Source organism: Stegodyphus dumicola, chromosome 9, assembly GCF_044657685.1.
Source record: "Stegodyphus dumicola isolate Sdum_Otavi_A_Nest chromosome 9, ASM4465768v1".
In the NCBI taxonomy this organism is placed as follows: domain Eukaryota; kingdom Metazoa; phylum Arthropoda; class Arachnida; order Araneae; family Eresidae; genus Stegodyphus; species Stegodyphus dumicola.
The window spans coordinates 166,723,226-166,745,511 of NC_140776.1; positions in this window are offsets into that span (position 1 = coordinate 166,723,226).

Here is a 22,286-nt window from a genome sequence, read left to right on the forward strand (position 1 = left end):
TAGCAGGATTTTCACGTGAGTTTCCAGGATTGGGTATCAGAAAAACAGTTGCATGCCTCTAAGCCTTGGGAAAGTAATTACTGTGCAAGCAGGCATTACGAAGGCCTCCAACTTTAAAAATAATTTTAAATGGCATGTTTTTAAGCATCCGGTTATTAACGGCATCTTTATCGGGAGCCTTTCTAGGTTTAAGCGATCTAATGACAGAATTCACCTCGTGCGGAGAAGTGCAATGTTCATTACACTGACCGAGTTTAAATATTCGCTGATATATTCCGCAACATCTTGTCCGAATCGATATTAGCTGGAGAGGTTTCGGGAGGAATTGACTTGACAGATGCTCAGCAAAGATTTTAGAATTTTCGTGGTTAGAGTGCATGTAACCCCTAGCACTTTTAATTTGGACTGTTACATTAAAATACTACTACATTTCATGCCCTTAGTGTATTTCAAATAGAGTTACAGTCCAGTATTTTTTCCAATTTTTTCATTCCACGTACTGGCCCAATGAGTCTGAATCAGGTGTTTGATGAGTCGAATAAGTCTATTTATTTATGTCTTAATCACAGGATCCCATGTGCAATTAAAATCTTTTCGCAAGCGAATGAGGAAAATGATTATTTCCCTAATATGCCTAAGGAGCTTCCGTTCAAACTGTTTTCGGTACTTTTGAGAAAACTTGTGGATATCTCAGTGACGCAGTTTATATCCGTATTATCCTTTAGCGGGCGGAAAAGGAGAGTGGAAATCATAAGCAGATCATGAAAAATATCCCATACTGTTAAATTTCCTGGGGGCAAGTCCTTGGATTTGTTCACTCCCACATAAGCCAGAACTGGCACGTAATCAGATGTCATATCATTGATTATGGATAATGCCATAGGTACACTGGTCGTAGTGATGAAGAAGTCCAGGATGTTCGGCTTCCTATTCAACATATTAAGTATAAGTTTAGGCCGATAAGTAGTTTCTTCTGGTGCATAAATATATACCGGATGATTATTCATATAATCTTGCACAGTCTGTCCATTTAAGTTAGTATTATTGCAACCCAATCGTGGTGCTGCCATGGACATTATAAGAAATAGACTAACCCAAACGGGTTTTCTCCCTCGTCTGAGGCGTTGCCGGCTGTCACCTTGATCATATCCGGAGGAGTAGGGACGACTTGCAGAAATTTAACATTGGTTGCCTATTGCAGCGTGTATAATTGTCAAGAAAAAGCTGGTTGTAGCGCCTATTCAAATTAGAATTTCTACATATTTTTATTTTTGAAATTGAGATTGATTTTTAAAAATTTAGCATATTTATCAAGCATAATTAATGTTCCAAATAATTATAAAGCTATTGCATGATTTCAGGGCTGGATATTATTTTAGCTTTTCCTATGCTGTACGGAAATTTGTGACTACTTCTTTTAGAAAATAATATTTTAAATCTGAACTAATAGAAAATTTCTAACAAGCAATTTTCTCTTGCAATTTTTATGCTTTTTATTGGTGCAAATAAGTAAAAAATACTAAAATATTTAAAAATGCATTTTGTGCTGCTTACTTTTTTAAAATTACAGATGAGTATTATAGCACATTTCTATAAAGGAATTTTATTTCAATTATATTTCATAATACATCATAGTGATAAACAGTTTTGACTCCTTAAAAATTTTAATACATTTAATTCTAATATTAAAATTGCATTTAACCTTAATAATTAACTTTGCTTGTATTTTATAGTGAATATTATTTAAAATTTATTTTTAGTTCTGCAGAAGATTTTTTTTTTATTTACTGTTAATTTAATTTTTTAGCCCAAAGAGGCGGTAACCTTAGAAACGCTGTTTGTTTCGAAGCGGCATTTTGCGCTGTTTTACTATAAATGTCCGTGTCTCTTTGCAAATTGTTGTTACCAAATATTAACCCTTTGTATTATATTTAAAGGAATAAAATAATGTGGAATCTGCATGAATACATGTATGTTTCTCGCACTGTGACAAAAACGACAGTATCTAGAGCCATGAAATTTTGAATAATGTAATCCTCCACCCGAACATGAGCATCTGGACGGCCGAATTTCGAATTTGTTTTAATCTTGTTTTAATTTGTTTTATATTTTGTAAAACTTTAAAGAATTTTTATTTAACAAACTCAACGAGTTCAGAGCGAGCACTGTACGGAAAATAACAGTTTTATCTAAAGTGCGGAAATTCTAAAGACATGCTAATTATGTTGTTTACGGGCGAAGAACATGATATTCAATAAATATAGGTAACACACAAAACTTTAAAAAAAGGTCCCTTTTGGGCGTAATATAAAATCTGAGCGCTTTTAGATTTTATTTTATCTTTTTTTCGCCTTCATTACGCTCAGAAAATTTTATGCTGCGAATTTGATGAATTATTAAAATAACTAATCCACTTTATTGTTAATAGTTTAATGATCATGTAATCAAATAAATATGATCGTTTTGTAATGTTATTATAATTTGGAAAATCACTGCCTGAAAATGTTCGTTAAATTAAAAACAAATTATTAGATCTTGTTTAATTTTACCTTATTTATTTCAAAGCATCACGTACTATCAATCTCATTTAATTTTACTTTATTTTTACGCAAAATTAAGTTCATAAATTTTACCGTTTCACCAAAGTAAAGATGTTTGTGCAAGAATTACGCGTGAAAAAAATGCGCGGAATGCAGTAAAAAGTGCTTTAATGAGATATATTAAATCCTATTTGGAGAAGACTGTGGCTTTCATAATCTCATCACTATACAACGTATCACATTTAATAATTTAAAAGCGTTATGTGATACAAACGCCATAAGTTTCAGTGTTAAAGTAAACCAGATCGTCCCTACTCTCTCCTGCCGACATGTCGTTGACTCTCGCCCCGCCCACTGGGTTAGTCTATCTCTTATAAGGTCCATGGGTGCTGCGCGTTGAGACCGCATCCTAAAATAGTGGGAAAGACTTTATCCATTAAAACATCAAGATTATTGGTAGTTGGGAGTTTATTGGGTTTGCCGTAAGCGACACAAAATATCACTGAACCGAGTTTGGGCAGCTTGACAACTGCTTTGACGGCCTCAATTCCATAGGAATTGCTGGAACTTTTGAAGCATTATTCAAAAGTTCGTTTCACATATATTAGTGCTCCACCCCCGCGGTGATGGGGCCAGTCGCAGTGATAGAGAGAGAAATTCGCAACCTTAAGCCGATGAGTGGGGTTAGCATGGGTTTCCGAAACCAGGCATATGTCCACGCCATGCTGGATTACAAAGTGATGAATCTCCGGAATTTTTGTAGTTATGTTCTGTGTATTTCATAGCAGAACCTTTAATGGGCTATAATGCGATTTGGTATCACTAGTCCTGTCCGTGATACTTCACTACTAGTACTGGTAGAAGACGTTCATGTTTTGTCCGTAATTTATATCGGGCGCTTGTCGTTATAAGCAATTGAATTTTCGAATTCTTGTGCATGATTGGTTGTAGCCAGGTATAGTTTTGTACCAGTCCACACACTAGATTATTTTTCGTTAATAAATAAAAGTGGACACCTTGAATTAAAAAATTCCAAGTTTGTTTTAAATTTCCAAGTGCATAATAATTGCGTACAATTCGAAATTTACGCCAAATAATGATATCTAAAATAGCAATTTTTGAAGAGTTATCTTGCATATAACAGTAAAAAGAAGATTAATAACGTAATTTGTTAGTCAGAGGATTTAATTATTCTGAGAAGTCGGCAAACTGATAATCCATCAAATATTAAGGATAACAAAAAAATTTTTTGGTCCAGTTTTCATTTAACAGAAAGAAAAGAGGGAAAATTCTGTAGATTTCTGATACCATTTTTAATATTAATTCAATAAATGAAAAATTAATTTAAAAGAAACTTCCATCAATAGACATATTTTATCGTTGCGATCGGGATCCAAAGCTGGCCATCAACACCGACAGATGGGCTACTTCACGCACAGATCTGGATTGAAATAAAATGCTTTATGAATGGCCAAATAAAGCTAGCTGAAATAAGTGCATACAATTACTTACATTCCAAAGAGCTAGACAAACATAACCTAAAAAAGGGAAAAAATATGCAGCCTTGCTTTTGGATTTGATACAACAACATTAAATAAAATTTTTAAGATTTCAAAAAACAAATGAAAACATTTTTTGTTACACTATTTACAGTCCATATACATACTGCCAACGAATTTTCAAATAGAATAATTGTTCCTATCTGCCATACAGCTGAAGGATATACTGATGAGGTCTCTTTGTGGGAATTTTATATGTCATACCTACAGGGAGATAATCATGCCTCATTCCATAGTAGTGACTTATTCATTGTCATAATTATTCAGCAGTCCGTATATTTAAGAATACGTATTTTCACACTTAGAGTAAAATTAGAACCAGAATATAGGATGAACATCTTGAGAACTTTCTGAGAATATCGACACGTCAATTAAACCAGATGAGTTTGTCCACAGCCAAAATTTACATTTGAAATTTTGTGTACAAAATGAACTTAAAGTGTCAGAATAACTAGATTTTAGAGTTTTCATGTTAAAATATCATAAATTAATAATGTTTAGAATAGTTAAAATTATTTTTCTCGCTAGTTTTCGTTAGTGTTTCGTTAGTGTTACGGCTTGTATTAGGAAGTTAATAACAAATCACTTAAAGTTTCTGTATATGCGCTTTCTTATATAGAATACACACTGAGCAAATTTCAAATAACGCAGTGAGAATCGTACATTTCTCTCCCACAGGTGAAATTCAACTATTTGTTTTAGCAGTCAAATCGAATAACCTTCGCAATTATGTGATTTGTTTATTTGGGAGGTCACGAGTTGTCATTTATATTATAAATTCAATTCGTAGCACAAAATATGTCATCTTGTCCCAGTTTGGCCCAAGCTAGCTAAAAGGTTAGATTCCTCTTCACTACGGCATCAAACAGAAAAGAGCTTCTATACTGCCGCTGCTGAATGCCTGTATTCAAGCGAGTATCCGAGTATGAGAACTTCGTGTTCCTTTGTTCATTTTCCAGGACAAAAATGCAGCTTCGTGTATTAGTAGAGCGCGTGGAAAATGGATGGGACGATGGAGATTTTATGGATGACAATGCGCCATATCACAGGACCTCAACTATTCGCGATTGGTTTAAATACATTCTGGACAATTTCAGCGAATGATTCGGCCAACTAGATCGCCCGACATAAATCCCATCGAACATTTGTTCAACTTAGTCGAGAGGTCAGTTCGTGCATAAAATGCTGCACCGGCAACACTTTCTCAACTAGGACGTCTATAGAGCCAACATGCCTCAATATTTTTGCGAGAGGAATGCCAACGATTTGTACAGTTCATACGAAGTCGAATTGCAGCACTTCGCCGTGCAAAAAGGGTCCTGACACGATATGACGATGTGTACCACAACTTTTGTCAATTCAGTGCAAATTTTAAGTAATAGGAAGAAGCCGATAGATTCCCGCTGTACATGTTAATTAACAACTATTAATACTAGAGCGTCTAGTGCGCGGCCGAAGGGAAGTATCAGTGGAAAAGAAGCGAGTGCGAACCACGAGAGAAATCTACGCCCCGATGACATATTTTACCGCTGCGATCGGGATTCAAAACTAGCCTTCAGGATGCGAGGATTGGCTAGTTTGATGATCTGAACTGGAAGGAAATAAAATGCGTTCTGACTGGCCAGATAAATCAAGGCGAAATAAATGCATGGAGTTATTCACATTTCAATATTCTAAACAATCTGAACCCTAAAAATGGAGGGAAAAACGTAACATTACTTTTTGATTTGATTCAAGAATATGAAAATAAATTTGAGAAATTTCGGAAAATAAATAAAACTTTTTCTATTTTTGCGACTTTACTTATTGTTGATACAGATATTGCTAACAAATGTTCAAAGAGAATACACAGATGTGCTGTATGACATTGAGCTCAACAGAAAACAGATGACGTCTCTTTGTTGGATTTTTATAAGTCATGTGTACCGAGAGACAACTAAGCCTCACTGCATAGTCATGCAGTATTCATTGTCATCATTATTTGATTCAGCTATATTTGTAAAAACTACTTTCAAATCGTGAAGCATATTAAAATTAAAATTAGAATAAGAACATATTGAGAACTTACTGAGAATTAAAAACCACCTCAATCGAACCAGACATTAATGAATTAGTTTCTCAAATTTAAGGTCGAATTGTACATTCATTTCATGATTTGTTGTAGTTATAACCAAAATTTACAATGGAATTTTGTATATGAAATGTGAAATAAAATGTCAAAGTAAATCTCTGTTACTGTCACTGCATTAAAAAATCATAAATTAATTATTTTTTTAAAAAAATTACTTAAATATATTTCGAAGTTGATTTTTGTCATCAGCCATCATTAATATAAGGCAGTGACGTCTTGCCATGTGAATTAAGTAAATCACTGATTTACTTAAATTTTGTATATATGCGCTACATATTTCTGTATATTCGCTTTCTTGCATATACACAATGAACAAATTTTAAACAACGCAGTCAAACCCCTACATTTCTCTCCTGGAGTTGAAATTTAAAAATTTCTTTCAGCAGTCAAACCTTAGAAAATCCGAGAATTTTTAATAAAAATGATGCAATTTTGTGATTTGTATATTTGGGAGGTCGCGAGTTACCAGTGATATTAAAAAAATTGTTTAGCACAAAATATCTCATCTTCTTCCCTTGTGGACACAAGGAAGCTAAAAGGATGGATTTTTCTGCATTAAAGCATCAAAGAGAAAAATGCCTGTATGCTATATAGCTGCTGAATGCCTGAATTCAAGCAAGAAACCGAGTATAAGAAGTTTGTGTTTCTTTGATCATTTGCCAGGGTAAATATGTGCATCGCGTACTATTGGTGTGGTGTATTTAATTACGGCAAAGCATACGAGGGCTATCTGCCTAAGGGGAGGGATGCCTTCGTGGAGGACTTTCTAAGGGAAACTGGCTCGTATACACGTTACACATGGGGAAAACCACGAAAACGCCCATGCAGCCAGCCCGTTCCTGGGATTGGATCCAGTGTTCAGTAACTTTACCGCTCGGCTGCTGGTAAGCCCTCGCGTACTATTTTAGAATGTGGAAAATTAAATATTAAGTCTTTTTGGATTATAGAGGAGGAACCACCAGCAGCCGAGTGGGGAAATTTCTGAGCACCTGGTAATTTGAAAACCTGGTCGAATACTCCTGCTTCACCTTCACCAATACTCCTAACGATGTCATTACCTCAACGATTGAAATCTGTCAGCGGAAAACAAGACATACGGATTTCCACTTGAATCGTCCCTTACTGTTGAATCTACTGGGGAACATCGCAGTTGAAAATTTCGACCTGCAGAGACCTGCAGAGAGCTAACTGCGAGAGCAGCTGGTTCTCATTACTAAATATGACAGAAACTGGAAAAATGGCAAACTCTTGAAATCTGACGGTGGCACAAACAAATCCTTCACTGCATATATATACCTAAAGCAGCTAACTTGTGGGTTTGGTTTGGTTTACTGAGATAACGCGCAAAGTACACTAAAGCTATCTACCTAAGGGGAGGGATGACATCGTGGAGGACTTTCTAAAGGAAAATAGCTCGTATACATGCTACACACAAGGAAAATCACGAAAACGCACATGCAGCCAGCCCCTTCTCTGGATTCCATCCTCGGACCGAACTACCAGTGTTCAGCGACTTAACTGCTCGGTCGCTGGTGGACCACTAACTTGTGGAAGATTAACAACAGAATGTAATCAGGGGCAGTAAGCATATTAGGAATATCTGCCTGAGCAGGACACACTACGACGATATCTGCAAAGTGAGCTTTCAACCTTTCAATCATTCCCCAAGTAATTAAATCCGAAATAAGAGCTCCATTTTCCTGATAGCTAATGTTCTTTATCTATTTTCCACCGTGGACATGGTAAGAATTAAGAAAAACGCAATCTGATTTTCGTAGTCAGATCGCAGTCTAACACATTAAACAGATATAAGTTAAATAATTTCAAAAAGGTACTGATTAAGGCCGATTTTATGCTAATGATATATATATTCATTATGATTAAGGATATATTACATTTCAAAATGAAACGTCAAATCAAGAATTGTGTGGAACGGATATCCGTGAAGTTGAAAATGTAGAAAATTTACTGACAAAATTATATTAAAACTAGCACGTTAGACACACAGTAAGTTTTAAAATTTAAAAGTTTAGCAGAAAGCCTTTTACGGAAATATTTTAATTGATACAACCTTCCTGCGAGACTGTAGATAAGTTCTCCACAATTAAACATAAGTCGGCGTTTTAAAATCGAGATCAGTATTTTTGACACATATTAAAATATTCAAATCCATAACTTATTTTCAATTGAAGAACATGCATTTACGCATGTATTTTAGAATATATCCCTAGATTAGGATTTACATCAAGTGTTGAATGATCGTCAGACACGCTCTAAATCAAATTTTGAATTACTTTTCTGAACGCTTTGGCGGTTAACAGCAAACCGAAGAAACAATTTAATTGTAAAAGCGAAAAGTAAAAACAGAAAATTTCAATTTATTCCAAAGCCACCGCTGTACTTATAATAGCAAAAGCACTTTCATTTAAATAAAAAAACGAATAAACAAAAGAAAAGTTTAAAATATAAAACTTCCAAAAAAATCAAAACTTGATTTCCTATCTTTAACCCTTTCTGAGCTAATGTCGCTCCCTCTAGTGTGCATCATGATAACCAATTAGGCAATATTCTTATTTCTGCTTACAACTTCGATATTTTTCTTTTGAATCATGGGCACTCCGTAACTTATAATTATTGGCATTGGCATAAATAAACACGCAAGCTCGTCGAGATGGATTTCCCGCGAGAAATTATTATCATGTTTTGGTCATTCCTACAAAATCGAACGTTCTCAGTTCGTAAAGGGAATGACATCTCTGGTTCAAGAAGCATCCTCAGCGACGTCACGCAAGGTCACAGCCTAATTCTCTTAAGAAAATCTGAGTCTAATATCATCAGCTATGATTTGTAAACCTAGATTTAAAAAAATTTACGTAAGTACTAACCATACAATACTAAATAAACTTTGTCTTCAGAACTTATCAGTGACTTGAAATCTCCAGGCTTAATCATAATACTGTAAACTATCCAACAGCTCACATCCCATCTAACTCCTTTCTGTTATCAATCGTCAAAGAACTAGTCACGATATGGACGTACAGCCGTTGCCAATCTAAACACCTTATGTACAGGTTAGGTAAGGGTATTTAATTACGGCAAAGACTCGAGGGCCATTTGCATAAGGGAGCCATTGCCTGGGAGGGATGCCTTCGTGGGATGCCTTTCTAAGGGAAACTGGCTCGTATACACGCTAAACATGGGGAAACACCACGAAAACATCCATGTAGCCAGCCCGTTCGCGGGATTCGAACCTCGGACCGAACTTCTAGTGTTCAGCGACTTTACCGCTCGGCCGATGGTGGGCCGCTCACCTTATGTACATTGCAACATTCGAATACAATTCAATTAAATAATACCTACGAACAATTCTACAGTGGATGCAGGATAAAACTATGCCCCGTACTTATGCTATTAATACATACCCTAGTCACAATTTATCTCACAATAGTTATAATAATAATATATTAGATTAGTTCGGGCATAATCAATGTGTTAATTAAGCCTAAGAAAGTCACTATGAAAGTCCTATCCTAGAAGGACTAGAATTGAGGCAGTGGCCAAAACATTACATTGTCTACATACCTATAATTAATCTGCACCGTTTAGGCAAAGTTCACTATGTGCAGAAACACTAAACAAATTATTATTCTAACTACGTTATAGCTACTCACATTTTTAGCACAATACGTAAGAACATTAAAAAAAACTGTACACCTTAACTTTTCATGCAAATGTATAAATACTTTATTGTAGTTCTTTAATATGCTGCGGGCAGGCCGGCATTAGTTTTCCCACTCCTGCTTTAGGGTAAAATTAATACTGACAGAAATAAAATCTTATATAGTATTAATTTAGAAAAAAAAAAAAAAAAACTGACTTCAACTATTTTGCAAAACATTTCTTGAATTTTTCCAAAAACTAAGTTTGCCCTTGAAAAGAGGTTAAGACATCAAACTCTAGGTACACCCTTTTTTATTTCTAAGCCCCGCATATTGGTATGGATTTTAAACTGCAATAGGTTTTCAAAAGAAATATTGTTACATTCCTAACCACTAGTTTTTCCGTATCTTACTCTTGTACATAAATTTGCAAATGTCCAATACACAGTACATAAACTTATTTTCTTATCTGTTTTTTTAATAATACTACGTTGTCTCTTTGAGGCGAAGCGGTGGTTTTGGTACTGATGTTAGATCACTATTCTTTTTGAAATCGTTAAAACGCTGTTAGCTGTTTATCGTGTTCGTGATGTATCTGACAGTAAAACGTATTGCGCCAAACAACTTCCTTGTTAAAGTTGGAAAAAAAAACAAAGAAACAGTATCCTTAGATAGTAATCACCGTCCAAATGTATGAATTTCTGTCAACGTTTGAGTAGTTTTTCAAAGATTTCGGCCCAGAAATTGGTGGTCACGAGTTCAAAAACAGATCAACCACATTTCGGAGGTCCTCTGCAGAATGGAAGATGGCATCAGCAAGATGTAGCTGCAAGTCTGAAAGAAGGTAGAAGTCCGAAGGAGCGACGTCGCGGTTATATGGTGGATGCAGCAAAAGATCATATTCAAGAAGGCACGGAGTTCATTCAGTGAATGCAGACACATATGGTCTTGCATTATCTTGATGAAACATTACCTTTTTGCGCTGGAACTCATTTCGACATTTTCCCTTGACAGCAGATTCAACACGGGCTAGCATCTCGCTATATACCTTATTGTCAAGGGTTTTACCTTTTCCAGATAATCTTTGTGGAGAACCAAGCAAGCCCACAAAATACAAAGCATGATTTTTCTGTTAGTCAGACTACAATTTGCGACGCTGCTGACGGGGCCACCGTGTGCAGACTAATCTCCTCTTCCGACTGTGCTGTTGAAGTAAATCCACATTCCATCACAAGTGACGATCCGCTCCAGAATTTTGCCATTGCGTTGATATTTGAGCAGATTAGTCTAGGCTGGAATACACCGTATTTATCCGCTTGAGTCAGCTCATGGCACACAGCGACTGAGCTTGTACTTCAAGTTTATGAAATGTATTAGGCGGCTAATGTACATGGCACTTAAGAAGCTGTGAAGTGGTTGAATACTAATTTTCTTCCATTAATTTCTCGCAGACCAACTTCAGTAATTCGGCCAGAATGCTCTGCTTCTTGAATGCCATAGTCCTTATTTTTGAACTTTCGGTACCAAACCTTTATATTACCCTATGATGCAGCATTAGTACTTAAAGCTGTATACATTATTTGGTGATTTTCTGTAGCTGAATTGTTGCAACAGAACTGGAATTAAATGATGGTTCTAATCTGCTAGCCTGATAGTTCCATTTCAGACACCTTGTATTTAATAATAAGGATATGATTTAAAAAATTTCACAATATAGTGTTCTAAAGCAAAAATTGTTTGGCAAAATATGGTAAAACACGCCAACATGAAATGTTTGCGCAGAAGATGTTTGCGGCTGCGTGAAGCTTTCGTTAAAAGTACACTAAAATGTCATGTAATTCAAAATTTGAAAGAAGTTGCTTTCTATTACAAAGAAATAATTAAACCTCTCATTAAAATATTCCGTTACCGAAACTTCTCTACGCTATTAAAATCTGTGCCCATCTGCCTGTTTGATTGTTTCTGGCATTTGCTCTTCCGGATCGGCGGAGAGTTGAATTTCTAGAGAGGTACCCAGTAATTCCAAAAAATTCTTGGGAAGGCATTTCAACAATTCTCATCCTCGTACGCCCTCATTTTTCAAGTGGCATGCCAGGCCCGCATTCAAATCATAGAGTTTGTTATTAAAATATTTCTAGATTTTATGAAATTTGGAATAAAAATAGCATTGCCAAACCTTAAATATATTATTGCCGATTTCAATTTGTGGAAAGCTATTTCGATCTGTTCCAACCTCGTACGACTGTAATCAGCCAAGATATTGATTAAAATCTCTGAAAACACTAATTTTCGCATCCATTTTTCCGAGTGGCAACAGTCTCGCGCGATGGAGATAAAAATGCTTCATTTTGAAATGTGTTGCTACTTACTGCCTCGCTTTCCAATTGCAGCGTTTGTTAATAAAAAATTAGTGAGATTTACAGAGTATGAAATACAAATAACATTGCCAAACGTTAAACATATTATTATTATGTAAGATCATATTCTGGCATTAAAGAAAGCACGCGATTGCACATGACATCACTCTGTGTCGAAAACTGCTCGTTAATAATAGCAATTTAAATAACTGTTGTTGGCAACATTTTTTGTTTCAGGTTAGTATAACTGACACGATATATTATTGCCAGTTTAATTCTTTTATCAATATTGAGAAAATATTTTTATCTTACATTAAATTTAAAACATGACGTCATACCTATTAACCTGAAGTGTGAAAAGTTTTTGCTTCTGGTTCGGCAATAAAAAAAATATTTACGAATTGTTGCTTGGAAAGAATGAAGAAACTTCTCTCATAATGAATATACAGTTGAATATACTGAATTATACAGTTGTTTTCAGGGGTACATACGACTTACAAATTTTGCTTTAGTTGCAGCTTGCTCATGTTATGAGTTCTGCTGCTAGTACATTTATAAAATCTGTCTGCTTAAACGCTTTTGTAAAATTACTTAGGTAACTATTTGATTACACAAATCTTAACAGACACGAATTCTTTACAAGTATTTCATACCACATTATATCAGTCGTTCCTTATATAAACTGGTCCAAGATGCTTTTAGTTTCTTTCTTTTATTCCGAATGTTGAGAAATTACTAATTATCAGATTAGTATTCCATGAACAGGACCAGACGTTCGTGCTTGCAGCTATATTCAGTACGTTAAAGTAGATCGTTCTGTAAATAGAAACTATCACTGTGCGTACTGTGGGAGAAATCTGCATGGGTCCTTTCAGATTTCGCAATTATAAATGCTTTGATAAGCTGCATGATGAGCTTTAATTAGTGATTTAATACAATAAAAATTCAATAAATAACTGAAAAATTTAATATCTATACGAGTCAATGCTTAGTTACACATTGTATTCAAAAGGCATCTGTCTAGTATGTCATTGTTGCTCCGGTAGAGACAAAAAAAAAAAAGCATTTGAATATATATATATATATAAAAGATAAAATATATAAATTCTAATATAAAAATCTGAAACCTTTCAGATTTTATATTACGCCCAAAAGCGCGCTTTTTTAATATTTTGTGTGTTACCTTTATTTCTTAGAAGTCATGTGCTTCGCACTTAAGACGTAAAATTTAATTCAACAACAGTATTGCAAAATAATTTAAAAAGAGCGTACTTTCTAATGCACAATCTCGCGCGCTGGAGATTAAAATATTTTATTCCGTACTGTGTGTTGCCACTGCTCGCTTTGAAATCGTTAAGTAACTTAGTCAAAAATTCCTTAAAGTTAAAAAATGTTTAAGAATACCATTGTTTTTCCCAATGAGAGAAACATGCATGTATTCATGCAGATTATTCATTATTAAATTTCTTTAAATATAGCGCAGGGCTCTGATATTTGGTGGCAATAATTTGAAAGGTGAAACGCCGTTTATAATGAACCAACGGTAAATGCCAAAACGAAATCAATAGCCCTTCTGGGATAACGCCTTTTAAGCTAAAAAAAAAAAAAAAAAAAAAAAAAAAAAAAAAAAAAAAAGATCCTGCAATTATGCTGTATATAAAAGTGTAGCGAAATATTTTACAGTGATTAGCTTCCTAAGACATTCACCGTTTAAAATATGACTAATACTTCTGGGAATAGTAACATCAATACTAAACTTCTCTTAAGATGACCAAAATAGATTGAAATAAGCTGGAGCCTTGTTAATCGCCTCAGAGAGAATTCACACTAACAATATAATAATACTGTTACAAATTTTGTATATTTGTAAATAATTTTACTCGAATTACATGTGAAATAGTAGTATTTTTAATTTTAATGTAATATGGAATGCTTGAAAGGAATGATGATCTTTCGAAAAATTAAGAATACAGTGGCAAGTTCATTTAACATTGAGTAAATGCCTATCTCTCTAAGCTGACCAGATATCGCCAAGCTGGTGATGGTTGCGGTGACTACATTTCTGGTGATATTTTGTTACGATCCCTGCATAACTGTAATTGTGATTAAATAACTGTATGCGTTTTGTAGCTGAACCGTAATTGGCTCTCGTATGCCTTCGAGTAATTTCGAAAAGCAGAAAGTACTAGAAATATGTCGGCGGACAGGGGAACACTGCATAAAACCGGAGAGGGCGTCAGTTTCTCTTCGCAAGATCTCTCACCTTGGGAATTTTTCATGCAATTTTAAACATGAGGCCCAGAATGGATGATACCTCAGGTTACACGAAAACACTGCAGCTGCGGTAGAAGCCCTGGAAAATCATATCTGTATCCAAGTATTTCTCAGTTGTTTGTTTAGAGCGACTTCAAAGCATTGATATATCCAGGAGACCTTCGCCGTTTTAGATGCTCTTTGCAGTGAGTTGTGTTTAACGTTCTTAGAAGTTCGAAGTATAATTACTGACTATGTGATACTCAGAAGAGCTGTAAATGTATTTTTTGTGAAAGGTTTCAGAACTGTAAGGTGTTCCTCTTTTGCAAAATAATCTTTTTCAGGATGTAGTCAATTCTGCGGGATTTCAATCTATTAAGAACACGTATGTACGCAAAGATACTATATATCAGTGCTCTCAAATTGGCGGTCAATTTTATGCAGGCCGCTAAAACATTTCAGTTATGTGATGTGGAAGGGGGGGTACGCAGCCCGACCCTCCTTGGAGACTATTTGAATTACGTATTTGTCGCAAATACGTCGTTGCAAAGATTTCAATATCTTATTTACTTGAAGTTCGAGTTTTTATTATTTTTATTACCATTAAAAACGAATATGAATAGCACTCCAGAAAATCTCTAAAGCCCTATTTAATTTACAATGTAAAATAAATCTTATTCCGAGAATGAAAGAGTTAACGAATTTTTGTACTAATGACAATCGCTTTGCTTGAGAATGAATACATTTATAAGTAAACAGCTTTTCTCCATAGTCGAAAGCTGATAAGAAAAGAATCCGATTGACGAAGGAGCGTCTAGAGTCCTTGATGAAGATAATTTCTAGGAATTTCTCTCCAAAGCTACAAACGTTACCTGATAAAATGCTTCCTGTCTTGTGGAACTTTATTTCATTCATATACCAAATTAAGAATAAGAGAAAGTTAATATTACAATTTTCATGATTAAAATTTTTAACAAAGGAAAATATCTCATTGAAATGATTAAAACAGGCGAGATTAAAATCACTTATCCATAAACTTCTTATCGACAGATCAAAATCTAATAACAAAACCATTAGCATCACAAATTTATCAATAAAAATAAACATTGATAAACACACAAAACGTAAAAAATTTAATAAAAATGAACTTACTTTGGTATGTTTAGTAAGCTGAAAGCGATCTTTCCTTCGTAGATTTCTTATCCATTTAAGGTTTAGTTCAGGCTCGGATGAAAAGCAAAACACAGCAACTTTGGGGCCATTTTTATAATTCCAACGACATGTGGCTACAGCACATTCATGAGGCATCCTGTAAAATTACGAAATCACGAGACAATATAAAACTCGCATTTGTCTTGCGTTCCACTCTCGTCGCTAACCTACCGGGCTTTGAACCCAAAACTGCATTATAAGCTTGCTGGAAGAAGCGAGTAAGCTCACATACAGCTTAGGGAGTGAGGTGTGCCGTCACACAAGCGCCTATCCCCTCAGATGTTATAGTTTACTCCAAGAAGATGTTTCATATGATAAAAAGTGGACAAAAAGATTTGTGAATAGGCACAAATGACTATTGTTAAAATATATATTTTTCACTAGATGTGTTAAGATTCTTCAGCGGAATCATGGATAAATATTTTGGATCACAAAATTTTTAGAATTTTATTATTGTCTTTATTCTGTGAAGTTACTGTAGAAGTATTGGTCAGTCCCCTTTTCTTTTTTGTATTTGATTTTTGTATTTTCCGTTTGCCGCTGACCAGAAGAAATGTTAATGTAAACTTAATGAATCGTTTCGTGCTTTTGGCTCACCATTGCCCTAGCCGTAAATTAGTGAACTCTGGTAGTTGAATCGCAGTTAAAAATCGCATACAACGGGCGGGCTGCATCGGCGTTTTCGTGCTTAAACCTATGTGTAATATAAATATAGTTTCTCTTAGAAAGTGCTCCATGAAGGCATCCTTCTCAGAGATCCTTAGCGAGACAGCCCCTTGCGCCCTTTTCCGTTACATAATAAACCAGACGCCACAAACTTTTTTTTATTTGATCATGGCAAAGCCATCAGAACTCTCTTCATGGAAGATTTTTTAAGGGAAGCCTAGTGCATGCACGTTACACGTATATTATTGGAATATGGCAAAGTACACAAAGGATAAAACTAATTCGTATTCATGTTACACATGGGAAAATCACGAAAAACATACATACAACGACAATGTTGGCCTGGGATCATTATACAAAGGAAAAATGATCAATTGTCAACAATCTCAAATTTTTCTATGAAGAGAATACATAAAAACAGCATATCTTTAAGATTCCCAATACAGAGTTAGAGCTGAGGGTACACATTTTTATATTCTCTATGTTATTTCTTAATCACTAATCATTCACGTAACCAGCAGTCTAACACAATTATCATAATAAAGAAGAAGGTATGTGATAATTTCGATGAGTCCGTTTAGTGGATTTTCATAAAAATATTGAATTTTTCTAAGTAGACAAATCAAAATTTTAACATATGTTTATTTAATTCAAGCACACTAAAACGTACAGAAACATATTCTTAAGAGCTCTGTTTATTGTCTTTAAATTGCTCAATTTATTGCTTGATAACCTTCCTGATAAAATTTGAAAGTATCTTTGGCTTTACAGGATGGCAAAACGCTGCCACGTGGGAGATAAAAGCATTTTATTTCCGGCCACTGCAGCATATTGTTTTCATAGAGCCGAGTTTCTTAATTTAGATCGAAACATTACATTTTTTTCTAATGACAAATCTTATTTTTTTGAAATCTGATAATTCTCTAAAGTTATTTTTCCACTTTACTATATAATTCCTCATTCATTTTTAATGCATTTAGTTCTGAGATTCTGTAAGTGTCGGCCTCCAGCAGAGAAAAGCATACAGTGAGAGGCTTCCAATCTCCTCCCCGTTTTAAAGGTACATCAGCGGCCGACCGGTAAAGTCCCTGAACACTGGTGGTTCGGTGCTAGGTTCGAATCCTGCGAGCCATAATCATATAAACCAAACCAAACCAAACGTCTAAACGACCGTCACAGTAGAAAAGTGCAACTAAAAGATGCCACAATTCGTATATTTTTACGAAAATGAGTTTGCCTTCTATGAATGAAGCTTATGCAGGTTGGGTGTCAAATAATTCGGAAATTGCGTTCTTAAAATTTAAAAAAAATTCATATTCCATAATGAAATTCGTCTAACACAGAAACAAGTTTCCATCCAAAGATGCCACCGATATTTAACATTATATTCACGGTTTGAGATTATTATCTTTATAATAAAAACTATATAACCATTTCATACTCACTAGTTTCTTCATACACTCGTGCTCTCTATGTATTTTTTAAATTAAAACGGATTATAACCAACTTAGGCAAATCACTTCTTTTTTTTTTAATCAAACTGCTTTGCCATTTTAGGCAGAGCGGTGGCCTTCAAATAAAGTATTTTTTTTTTTTTTTTAATGTATCTACTGCTTTGCTTGTGTGCTTAAATATTTTCTTCAGTTTACATTTCACCGCAACAGCGTTCAGGAAGGTAATTCAGAAATCTGACAATGTGTGTGACGATGATTCGGATGATTGATTATTTTATGAAGAGATATTTTTTACTGCAAAGTAAAATATTCTGCAAGAAGTACCAGTAATTAAATGTTAAAGGAATGGCAAAATTTTTGGTATACAAAGCAAATAAAATAATCCTCATTTCGACGTCTCATGTACAGAAATTTTGGTTGTGACCTAATAATAATTTAAAGCTGCTCTCTCAGTGTAACGTTTGTTTATTGTACTCTTATAAATTTTGTTTCACATAAATGTTTCTAAGAAATTGTTACAACATTAAGCATTTTTACCCCTTGCTCAAATTCACATTCACTCGGCTCGAGAACTCAATAAGGGACTTCTCACCACCATGGCCACAGTTGGACAATCTGAGGTTACTGGCAAGTAATACCTAAACAGCAGAAACTCAGTATAATCACATATCTGTCAAAATATCAGTTATCTCTTACTTCATCTGAGCTGGTAAAGCTCAACAGACCAACAATAAAGTACTATATTCCCATTGAATTTTCCCATATTTAGGCAGTGTCTATTTTCCCCTTTTTGTTCACTTTTGGAATATCTGATGTGGAATGACACGATGATTAAGATAGTAGGTAATTCGAAATTTATAATCGTCGGTCCTTTGGTATTTAACTAAGAAAATTCTCAAAGCAAGACCCAGGGTGGCAATATTTCAGGTTACAGTGAAGTACTGCTATGTGCAGTACAATTACATCGGCATCAAGGTAAAAAACCGGCCCTTTTTATCTCTCTGTCAAAGTTTTCATGTGACCATGGATTCTAGTTGAAATCCAACTAGTTGCAAAAGAATAAAACTCCCAGATTTCTTTTGCGATGGTGTGACAACAGTATTGATGTGTTTTCAAACCACATGGACCTATGAGCAATTATGCTATTGAACATTGGTACTTCGACCTAAGCTTGATTCTAGGCAGACGTGCTGATTGCATGGGCGTTTTCATGATAGGTCGTCTGTTTGAGGAATATACTAACTAGTTTCCCTTAAAACTCCCTCCGCCCACCAGCGGCCGAGCGGTAAAGTCGCTGAACACTGGTAGTTCGGTCCGAGGTTCGAATCCCGCGAACGGGCTGGCTGCATGGGTGTTTTCGTGGTTTTCCCCATGTGTAACGTGTATACGAGCCAGTTTCCCTTAGAAAGTCTTCCACGAAAGGCATCCCTCCTCTTAGGCAGATAGCCCTAGTGTGCTTTGCCATAATTAAATACACCACACCACACCACACCTTAAAACTCCCTCCAAGAAGGCATACCTCTTAGGCAGACAGGTCATGTGTGCTTTCCAAGCCAATGATTATAAGGTACAGAGTGCCTATGGTTCAAAACCCTGTACCTCCACATCAGAAAATATCTAAGTAGTGAGCAGAAATAGGAAAATAGCATAATTGGTTATGATGATGCACACTAGACAGAGCTACATTAGCTCGAGAAAGTTTAAGGATAGGAAAAATCAAGCTTTGATTTTTTTCTGGAAGTTTTATGATTTAAAACTTTTTCAGTATTTTTTAATTTTATATTTTATTTGGTATTATTTTTTTAAAATTTTATAACACATAAATACGACACTAAAGCAAAAAGCGGAACGGATAGCTTTTACAGATTAATAGGTTCATTGGTATATGACACAAATCATAGTGAAATAAAGACTAAATTTTCGCGACGAAATATCCAGACAGAAATTTCCTACCAATGCCAATAATTTAAAATTACTATGGTTTAAAACCATTTACCTCCTCATCAGAATTAGATAAAGCGAGCAATAAAAAATTTCTTGAAACAGCGCAATATAAAAATCAACTACAGAGAGTTTACAAGTAGAAATTTTTATTAAAAACTGATTGAAATATTTACATTGTAATGACATATTTACACGTATATGAAATGACAAATAGGTAAAATCTAATAAAAAACAAGTAAATAAATTTGGCTCAAAAATAAACCTTTCATTTTACTACAATAATTGCTGCCGAAAAATAGAGTGTTGGTCACTAAACTGCAAACTGTTGTAGGAAAGAAAGTCTTCTGTTCTAATATCTACAAATATTTCAAAATATAGTAAATTCTATATAGACATTATCAAAGAGACGTTAGTGAGAGCTCTCAAAAAAGCACTTGATACGCTTGAAGTACATAATTTGCACAGACACAAATTGTAAAACACGATTTGCAAATACTATGACGGCTGGGGTATTTATTACCCTTAGGTCTCCATTGGAATGAAATGTTTTCATGCCATATTTTGAAAAGCTGGATTTGCAACAGCAAGAGCGTGTGTGACATCCAGAAAGTGTCCTCAGCAATCGTTCCACTAATATCGATGGCAAGCAGCTTAATAACGGAATAAAACTGCATGCAGGATTTTTGGCACATTTTACTTTGGCTGGAAAGAATCAAAGCTTAAATGTATGACGAAGAGAGATAATGGTTTTGTAACTGCATGAAAAGTAAAGCACTAAACATTCACTAAAACCCTCCAGCCTTTTTAGTGTTTGGCCCTCAAAAGTCCAAAGATCTCAAAATTTGTACGGAAAAGATAGTATTCATGATTCGAAAATGCGGCTACTATTATTCACCTGGATGGTTTCTCTTCTAATAAACATCCTTCAGTGTTTGGCCACAGTTTAATATGCAGGTACCCGTTCATACTTGAAATTAGTGTTAAAAATATTCCTGGACGTATGTATGCGGCCTAGCCAATTGAGGGAATTTAATTGCTTCGGTTGTTTGAATATATATTGAGGCCATTTTAAATTAATAACTGCATGAGATGAAAAACTGTAAAAAGCAATGAATTTATTAAGGACTAGAGACGTAAGACAATTTTTAGATGAAGTTCAGTTAATATGTAATAACTTGTTTAATTGCATTGGTTGATGAACATCTTCTAGCATCATCATAGTTTGCGGTACTTGTTTTAGAGCGTGAAATAAAGCAAGACGAACTTATGCCATAAATGTATTTCCTGATAAACATTCACACTCAAATTTGATCGTATTTCTCTATATTTATACCAGAGCGTGAAATAAATCAAGCTGGATATATATCAGTTGACAAGATATAATCGCGGTTGAAAGAAGCTTACTTTTCGGGGAATTTGTTGTGAAGCAGTGGTGGCATGGGTAATCCAATTTAATTCAGAGTCCAAACGCCTGTTTCTAAACGGAAATTTTTAGATTCTCGGAAGGAAGAAACATTGAACATAAATCAATTGTCAAAACAAGAGTCAATATTATCTATGGAAGCAAAGGATACTTTTGACCTTACATATATACATATGTGCTTAAATATGATGGACATGAATCTGATTAAATATAGTAACTTTGACGAGATATTACTCGATAGGCTAAATGCAAATTGCAAAGGTGTCATTTATTTTAATTAACCAGTCATTTTATGTTACGCATGTTTACTGTGTGTTAACCATTTCCGTTTTCATGCCACAATGTAAATTTATGATCGCGCATATTTAAATCAGGTAGAAAGAGATAGTATTTAATGCAGCGGTTCCCATGACCCCACACAAAAGTTGCAACGAGAGTTGAACTTCGACGAATGAAATTCAAGCGCAAGTTTTAAGTTCATTCTCTGATTTCCGTGCACACTTTTGGTCAGCAACCTACTATACCAGTAAACAAATATATATTTTATTATATGTAACTGAAGAAAGACTTTTGGCTACAATATTTTATTAACACTGTGTGGATTATAAACTTTAGGGCTGCAAATAATGACTTAACATATTATTCGAGCTTAAATGTATAGAGCAAATATATACAAACTCGCAAGATGAATGATGTAATATAATGGGGGTGTTATTTGAGTCTGAAAAACCATGCGCAAGCTATCTGCCTAAGGGGGACGCCTTCGTAGACGGCTTTCTAAGGTAATTTAGCTCCTATACGCCTTACACAGAGGACTTGAATCTAAACGCCCATGCAGCCAAGACCATCAATCTGGAATCGAACCCAGGTCGACCTCTCAGTGTTCAACAACATTACCGCTCGGATGCTCAGGGGTCCATGTACATTTAATAACACATCAACACTGTTTTTCACACCATCTCAAAATAAACTTGGAAACTTTATGCCTTTGTAACTACTCGATTTTCACCTGCAATTTCAGTTCACGTGAAAGAGCGATTAAAGGGCCGATCTCATACCTTCATGTAGATGTGTTTCTACTGCACATA